The following is a 9047-nucleotide window of genomic DNA, read 5'->3' as shown; positions in this document are numbered from 1 at the left end:
CTTCTTCTTCTTCTTCTTCTTCTTCTTCTTCTTCCTCTTCTTCTCGATCTTCTTCTTCTTCTTCTTCTTCTTCTTCTTCTTCTTCTTCTTCTTCTTCTTCTTCTTCTTCTTCTTCTTCTTCTTCTTCTTCTTCTTCTTCTTCTTCTTCTTCTTCTTCTTCTTCTTCTTCTTCTTCTCTTCTTCTTCTTCCTCACTACTCCTCATCCTCCTGCTCATTATCCTCTTTCTCCTTCACCTATTGAGAGATTTATTTTGTGACATTTGCTGTCATTGTGTTAAGTAAAAGGTGGTTGTCAAATAGCAACACTGATCAATCCTATTTTCACTAATGGTTAAAATTGTGTTTGATTCCAGTGACGCTAGAGACATAATGGATGGCCATCGTTTCCGAGTGTTTGCCTTACAATACAACAAAACCATCCAAATGTCTTTATTTCTGGTGGCTGGGATGACACGGTTCAGGTAAGATGTTATAATAGTGATCTAAATCATTTATACCTGGCCTATTCCAAAGAGTGACAGCTCTTTTCAATACAACAAATCAATGCTACAAATTACATGTCATATAAAAAAAAAAAACAATACAAGACATTCATTCTGCCCAAACCAACAAAAGGACAGAATCTGGGCTGACCCAGATCCAACCAGTTTTGTTGCAATCGACACATTAGTTTTTTCATTCATAACTCTTAAATTCTATGACATATTGGAGGTTAAGATCTTCTCAGATTAAATAATAGCTAATTATAAATTGTTCTGTTTATCGGCGATTTCATTGACGTACTATGTTGTGTAATAATTTGAGATACTGTTCTTTCTTCGTTAAAGCCATGCAAATAACTCTACCTGTAACCAACAAAAAAGACAGTATCCTTATAAGCTGTCTCTACATACTGTTCGCCAATGGTTAACCACAATGCAAATGCCTCGTCTATTTTCACAAAAGCGCAGTATCTGTTCATGTCACCTCACATAATATTGTACGTTTGTGGTCAACTGTGATGAAATGACTCGCCCAGTTCTCACAAACAAGTAGTAACTTTTACAGTACCACTTAGATACTGCTAGCGTTGATTAACCCACTCAACCCAAATATCCGACTATATTTGTAGTTCACCCGGGTTACTTTTACCCATGCCTATTTAATTAAATTTTTCTGAGGCAAATTATAGGCGTAGTATTAAAGCTAATGATTTTTTTTTTCATTTTTACATGTCAATGATAGTTGAATAAAACTATCTATGTATATGCTCATTTTAAATGCATTTTTTTCCAATTTTGAAAAGTAGCATTGAGTGAGTTAAGGCCATCCAAAATCTCTCTTTCGTTTTGAAGTACCTGAGTTGTGGATAGAGAATCCGTGACAACTCGACTGACAAACGATTGTTGTCTCACATTAGACTAAGCTGTCATAGCAAGGTTGCAGTTGGCACTCGCTTGCCGAGATCAATCAAGCCAATGAATAAATTATCTATATAGTGTTATATTATTATTATTATTATTATTATTATTATTATTATTATTATTATTATTATTATTATTATTATTATTATTATTATTATTATTATTATTATATTATTATTATATATATTGTTATTATTATTATTATTATTATTATTATTATTATTATTATTATTATTGTATTATTATTATTATTATTATTATTATTATTATTATTATTATTATTATTATTATTATTATTATTATATATTATTATTATTATTCATTTAAGCATTTATGTTTATTGTCTTCATTGTGAATTAGAGGAGAGAGGTGGGGAAAAGGAGTTACTCAAACATTTACTTATTTTAAATGCAATATTTCAGTTTCTTTCTCAAAAAATAAATAAATCCAAAAGATACCAGAAACAGGACCAAAGCATCAAACCCGGTCAAATTTACATTTATTTTTTCAGTGTCTGATTTAACCAGGAATTACTACCAGATTTAGGAATGGGTTACGTATAAATATCCTGTCTTTGGTCCGTTATTAACATCACTGATTTTGTCATTGTCAGCCTCTACAAGATTTTTATAACCATCAATGTATACGTTTCAATCATGTCAATTTATAATAAATAGAGCTTGTATTTACCAAACATCCTTTTTTATCAAATCTGTCTATGGCAACCTAATCTGTTTCTTTTTCATATTTAAAAAAATCCAGTATTGGGATGACCGAAAAGTACATTCAGTGAAGTAAGTACTTTGACGACTTTATCTTAATAATGATAATAATAATAATAATAAATAATAATAATAATAATAATAATAATAATAATAATAATAATAATAATAATAATAATAATAATAATAATAATAATAATAATAATAATAATAATAATAATAATTATTATTGTCCCTAAATAAGGCAATTTGTCATTTTAGTTACACTTGTTATAATGTTATATGATAACTATAACATTGAACAGATATTTTCACTCCTACTTATTTTTTTCTCTCTATCTCTCTCTCTCTCTCTCTCTACCTCTCTCCTCTCTCTCTCTCTCTCTCTCTCTCTCTCTCTCTCTCTCTCTCTCTCTCTCTTCCTCTCTTTCTTTCACGCGTGCGATATACACAACATAAACATATTCATTTAATTTTCAATTCGTTTATATTCGTTCTTGGTTCTTACGAAATCATTTATTCTGTTATTGACTTATCATTACTTAAAGTGATATTAAAATGAATGCGTGAAATGCTTTATTTAAAGCTTATCTTCAGAAATTTAAGAATTTCAAAAGGATATATTAAATATTTAACCTCAAGAGAAAAAAAAAACAAAAGAAAAAAACAAATAAATTCACTAAATTATGAATGTGCTCAAAGCGCTTTACAGAGGATCCCTGGTCAACAGCAACATGTAAAATGTAGAATGAGACATGACGTCTGTTAGGTAATATTGCTGTTTCCGACCAGGTACTCATTTTACATCTGAGTACAGTGAGAAAATGTGAGTAAAGAGCCTTTTACAAGGACTCAGCTATGCGTTGTTCAGAACTGGCTCAAACCCAGGGCCTCCCAATCTGAAGGAGAGTGTCAGACCACTCGACCACAAAGCCACACAATTTATCCCATTTCCTTTGCAAGATGAAACAAATGATTCAAATGATATCAAAGATTTAAATGTTTTTATTTCATGGATTCATTGCAGGAAATTCACAGGACCACATATCTGTGGTGATGCCTTAGACATTGATCATGTACATAATCATATTCTGACCGGATCTTGGAGGAAATCCCATGTACTCCAGGTAAGCCATTGTCATAGGGAACGAGATTAGCGGAAGAGTAGTCCCTTGATTGGACGTCACCTTACAGAGAGAACATCATTATGGTTTTGCGCATGCGTCTCTCTCGTCCTCGCTTTCGGTGAAGTGTCTCATGCCGCTTTCACTGGAAGCGAGGACGAGAGACGCACGCGCAAAACCATAATGACGTTCTCTCTCTAATAACTTCTCCAACGGTGACATCCAATCAAGGGATGTTACTCTTCCGCTAATCTCATTCACTATAGGGAATCAAGTACAAAATATTGTTACATAATTAATTACTAACTTTATACCATCGTGCCACTAAAAAAACTTCGGAGTTTTAATTTTGCCAATCCACTGATTTGAAATACCATTTTCTATAATTATATTTTCAAATTACTTACTTACTTATTTGAACCAGCGACCACCTGAGCTCTAGCCCTTCGGTCTATATTTTCAAATGAAGTCAATGCTTCAAGTGGAGAATAAAACTTGTATAAAGGCATGCCATCGCCGAGGGATAGATGGAGTACACATGATGCGGTGCCTATCTATAAAAAAAATATTGTGAGGTGTAAATGTAGAAATATGGTTTTGGGAATTTTATATAATGATTTAATTTTAAAGGAAAAACTTGCCTTTGTGTTGTTCTTGGTTGTTTTTTTAAAAGTTTGAGTAAGATTTACTTGAAGTTGAATCCTGCATGGTCTGTTTTTCCTTTCAGATCTGGGATTTCTCGATGGCCACGAAGATTAAAGATGTGCCTCAAGATACTCTCAATCACAGTCGTGTAAGTATCCAGTGGGTAATGTATGTTAGAGTTAGAAAGACAATCCACGGTTTACTCCTTAATGTAAATATATATACATATATATATATACATATATATATATATATATATATATATATAATATATATATATATATATATATATATATATATATATAAATATATATATATATATATATATATATATATATATATATATATATATATATATATATATATATATATATATGTATATATATATATAAAATAAATTCACACTCACATATTTTTAAGCCGAAACGAACGTTTCCGTGTCCTTTATCTAAATTATCGAGCACTCTCGTACCTACAAGTACCCACCAACACTCATATATGGCCCAGAGTCTCCAACCAGGGGGATAGGTTGCACAATATAAATGTGCATTATTATTATTATTTATTAAGTTAAGACAATGTAATAAAAAAAATACTCCATAATTTTCTGACTTAAAATGTAAAGATTTCATTTTTTTCAATACATCTACATCTATTTAGAAGAAATTAATGTTTGCTTTTCACAAAAATGCTTTCCTTCAGCTGGAATGTTTTGTTCAATGTTGTCTTTAATCTTGTTATTCATTTCATTTCCCTTCTTTTCGCATCAGCCGATGTTTTTTTAAAAAGAAGTTGAGTAAATAGAAAACGATAGGTTTAAACACGGCAGGTTGCATTATGCTTGGCAACATTGGATACAGCTTAGTGGCATCTTGACAAGTAGTAAACAGTGGTACAAAATAAATAAAAGGATGGATTATTGCTTCACAAATAATTTAAACAGTTTTACAAAAGATATGATACACAAACAAGCCAATAACATATTCTATCTCGTATTGGTTCTCATAGATTGTTAAAGCTGTCAGATGCAGCAGAAAAGTATCCTTCTCTCTTATCATGTAAAACATAAACTTCCACACAACTCTTTGAATAAGACGTTCTGGGTGGGGTTCATGACCTCCCATAGTGGGCAGGGAGGTACATACTGTGTCTTCTATCCCCATATGTCTATTTTCCAACATGCTTGCTGTCTTTGTCTTGGAATGAGATTGCTTAGTTTTGTTACGGCCCTGGCCGGATACCCTGGCTGGGAGAGAAATGTATAGTTAGTTTTGGGAGATGATATTTTTTTCCTTGTAAATCATCTCTCTGTTATGCACTGTATTATGTTTTGTTTTATGTATTATATATGATTTGTAAACATTTGAGTGCATTCCTCTTAGTTGGGACATGTACTTGTGTCTGGATGAGACGACTTTTAGGTGATCTCAAACTAAGTACACTGATAGTGTGCTCTTGGAATCTATATCTGAACCCTATTTGTTCTCAGTTCCCCTTGTCTTACCTTTTTTTTGGGATGCTTTATTGTAATTCTAGAACTTTTTACTATCCCATTTTCTTCCCTTTTACTGGTGCTGATATGACCTAAATGTGTTGCAAGTGCCGTAAAACCCTTAAAAACAAACAACAACAATAAGACGTTAGTAGATCAGAAAATACTCTCTGCCTGCCAGATCTTATATTTGACTCAACTACTCAAACACGGTTGGGTGGAATGTTAAAAATCGAAATATGTGTCAGTGCATGACATCATCAGTCGGACGGTGAAAATTTTGGATTTGTGTTGTTTTTTTTTTTTGCATTTTCTGAAAGAATATGCTCCGAAGAGCATTTTAATCTTCATTTGAAGTAAATCGGGTGATTTTTCATGAAGTTATGGTCAGATGTGTGGGAAAGGTATCCAGCAACTTTTCTCAAATTTCATACTTTTTCAACTTGACCAGCTGTAAAAAAAATATTTAGAAATGAAATTAAGCTTTGATTTTCCTGAAGATGTACAAAAAGGGGTCGATTTAATCATTTATGACAAGAAATCATTTTGGATAAAAAATTGACATTCTATCTAAACTTGGCAATATCTCAGTTCAAACCTTTTCACCATCTGACTGATTACGTCATTCACGGTGACATATAAGGTAGGTTGGTTTGAACCAGATTTATTTACATCCCAGTTTTGTGCTCTACCAACTCAGGTTTAGGCCTTTCTTCATTTATTTGATTGCTATAAATTATGTATTTTCTGTTTCTTCCCTGCCTTACTGTCTTGTATTGTATTGTGTTGTATTGTATTGTATTGTATTGTATTGTATTGTATTGCATTGTTATTTTTATGGGTTTCTTTTTCTCGCCCCTAGTTGTATTGCGCTCAGTGGCTTGGCAAAGAGAGTATAATTTGTGGTGGAACAGATCAGAACATGGCCAGGACAATCGACAGAGGAACACTCAATGTACGTTTTATTTTCAACATTGTTTTATTTCACTTATTCTATTATTATTATTACTTTTCAATTATTTTTTTTCTATACTTAAATGGCTGTTTGGACACCAATATTGTCAAATTGTAATGTACACATGAATTGGAGCTTTGAAAATGCACTTTATTTACGGTTTTCCTTTCTTTTTTTTTACTGCTCGTAAATCTTAATATAATAGTGTCTTCTCCCTCACTTGATTAACCGAAAAATTAAAAAATTAATAATACATTATATAAACCATCACAGAGACCCTCTCCTTACGAGCTATTTTCAGAATTTTACCCTAAACTTCATGTTCACCACAATAGAAAAATAGACTTTTCAAACGGATTAGCAACGAGTATATTCTATATTTTGATCAGAAAAATTAGCTCTGCAACTCAGTGTCGAGTTTTTATGACTATAACAAAATGAAATCAGAATATGAAAATTGTTGGCTGCATCGTAACAAATGTGACGATTTTCCTATGGGTGGTTAGGAGAGGGTTAAGAAATATTTTTGATATTCTTCAACTCTGATGATGTTTTGACCTCCGCCTTTATTTTTAATTTTATATGATAACTTTTTAAATCTTCTTTTTAAGAGTAACTCATTGCAGCATTAATATTTTGATTTTATTGTCATTCTGTTCCAGACGACAGGCCAGCTGGTTGACATGAGTCAAGGGGTGTACTGCATTGATAACGACAGGCAGGGAAATTTTCCCAAAGTCGCCGTTGGATCGAGTAAATTTATTTACATTCTCAAAACTGAGAAAAAGAACTGATCAGCAGTTGCGGAATTTTACTTTTAAGAAGTACTGTGATTCTGATTTAAATTCTTTTTTTTTAATGTTATTATTTGCTTTTAAAATTTTCTTCTTTTCCTTTGATTTTAAAAGAAAATGATTTCCTATATCTTGTAGTATTTTATGTTTTAGTCAAATGAACAAACACGCGTGTAATTAAATATAACTGATACATAAAGCTTGATGCACAATGTGTAGTCATTTTTGAGATTTACATCACTTAATCTTCTCTGTGGAAATTATTTAAATATTATATAATAATTATGTAATCTTTAATCAATAGATTTATGGCATTACTATTAATATTAAGGGCATTCACAGGATTTTATCCTATTTTGCCCTATCCCATATGTTATGTCATAATCATATTATTTTGACAAAATTTATGTCAGGTGAAGTGTTTCTTTAATGTAAGGCTTTATATATATGAAATGCTTTGTTATAATTGATAGAAGGTATTACTACGGGGGGGGGGGGGGGGGGGGGGGGGGGGGGGGGGGGGGGGGGGGGGTACGATCACAAAATCTGATTAATGGCATCACAATCTATACTAAAATATGGAAAACTATCACTGAATTTGGAAATGTTAGATATTGCTCTTTGTAATTGTAAAATTTATGTTTGATTTTTTTTTTTTTTTATCAACTGTAATAATATATTTGAAAAAGTAGTATATATATATATATATATAATATATATATATATTATATATATATATATATATATATTATATATATATATATATATATATATATAATATATATATATATATATATAATATATATATATATATATATATATATATATATATATTTATATCATTCCGTCCATGAGGCATTTTGTCCTTCATCTTATGTTATCGATCACATAATTAAAAAAAAAGGAATTAACATGTTCCATCTTTTTGAGCTGTCATTCAATATGAAATCCATATTATTATTATTATTTTTATTATTATTACTATTATTATTATTATTATTATTATTATTATTTATTATTATTATTATTATTATTTTTATTATTATTACTATTATTATTATTATTATTATTATTATTATTATTATTATTATTATTATTATTATTATTATTAACTATTATTATTATTATTATTATTATTACTATTATTATTATTATTATTATTATTATTATTATTATTAATATTATTATTATTAATATTATTATTATTATTATTATTATTATTATTATTTTTATTATTATTATTATTATTATTATTATTATATTTATCATTATTAGGTCCATATTTTAACTTATTTAATGAAAAGAAATGATACTAGCTAAATATATTATAGGTTTTATTTGATTTTAAAAAATATTTATAAATCCATTAAGGTGTAAATTTTTTTAAAAATCGGTCTGGTTATTGATTGAAATTGAAAGTCAAACTGAAAAGTTATATATTTTTATTTATGGGAAAAGTAAAACCAGGAATTTGTATAAAATTTTACAGATTTATCGCCTCCCTTTGCTTGGCTGAGAACTACAACAACTTTATTTGTTCATGTTTGTTTTTTTCACGCTTCCAGTAAAATCTATGCCATTACCATGTCGATATTATACAGAAATTTTATCTATATAATATTTTTTGTATAGACAATTCAGTGACATTTAAACTCCTATAATAATTGCTTGATTTGTTATGTGAAATTATATCTCTCGTTCTAACACGAAGGATTCACATTATTATTTACAAAGAGATCCATGCTTTGAAAATAAGCATATTTATTTTTAAGAAATATTTCACAGATACAATAACAACAAGACGAAATTTGAAATTCTTTTATGAAGGGTTGCATTTAATTTCCTTTGAAGTATTGGATGAATAAATAAATAAAGTTGAATAAATGAATAAGTGAATGATTGAATGAATGA

General features: G+C 29.6%; 1 pseudogene across 1 annotated transcript in view; it reads left to right on the top strand.

Moving 5' to 3' along the window:
* LOC144966944 (WD repeat-containing protein 25-like) overlaps window positions 1-7611 on the top strand; it is a 15632-nt pseudogene extending 8021 nt beyond the window's left edge. The window contains exons 4-9 of the transcript XR_013644296.1: window positions 355-462; window positions 2167-2198; window positions 3154-3253; window positions 3978-4043; window positions 6250-6342; window positions 7005-7611. The product of XR_013644296.1 is annotated as a WD repeat-containing protein 25-like (transcript). The remainder of the gene's footprint in view (window positions 1-354; window positions 463-2166; window positions 2199-3153; window positions 3254-3977; window positions 4044-6249; window positions 6343-7004) is intronic.
* The last annotated feature ends 1436 nt before the right edge of the window (window positions 7612-9047 follow it).

Source organism: Berghia stephanieae, chromosome 3 (genome assembly GCF_034508935.2).
Source record: "Berghia stephanieae isolate SIO BIC M18660-M18661 chromosome 3, UCSD_Bste_1.3, whole genome shotgun sequence".
NCBI lineage: Eukaryota > Metazoa > Mollusca > Gastropoda > Nudibranchia > Aeolidiidae > Berghia > Berghia stephanieae.
This window is presented reverse-complemented; position numbering and strand designations above follow the sequence as displayed.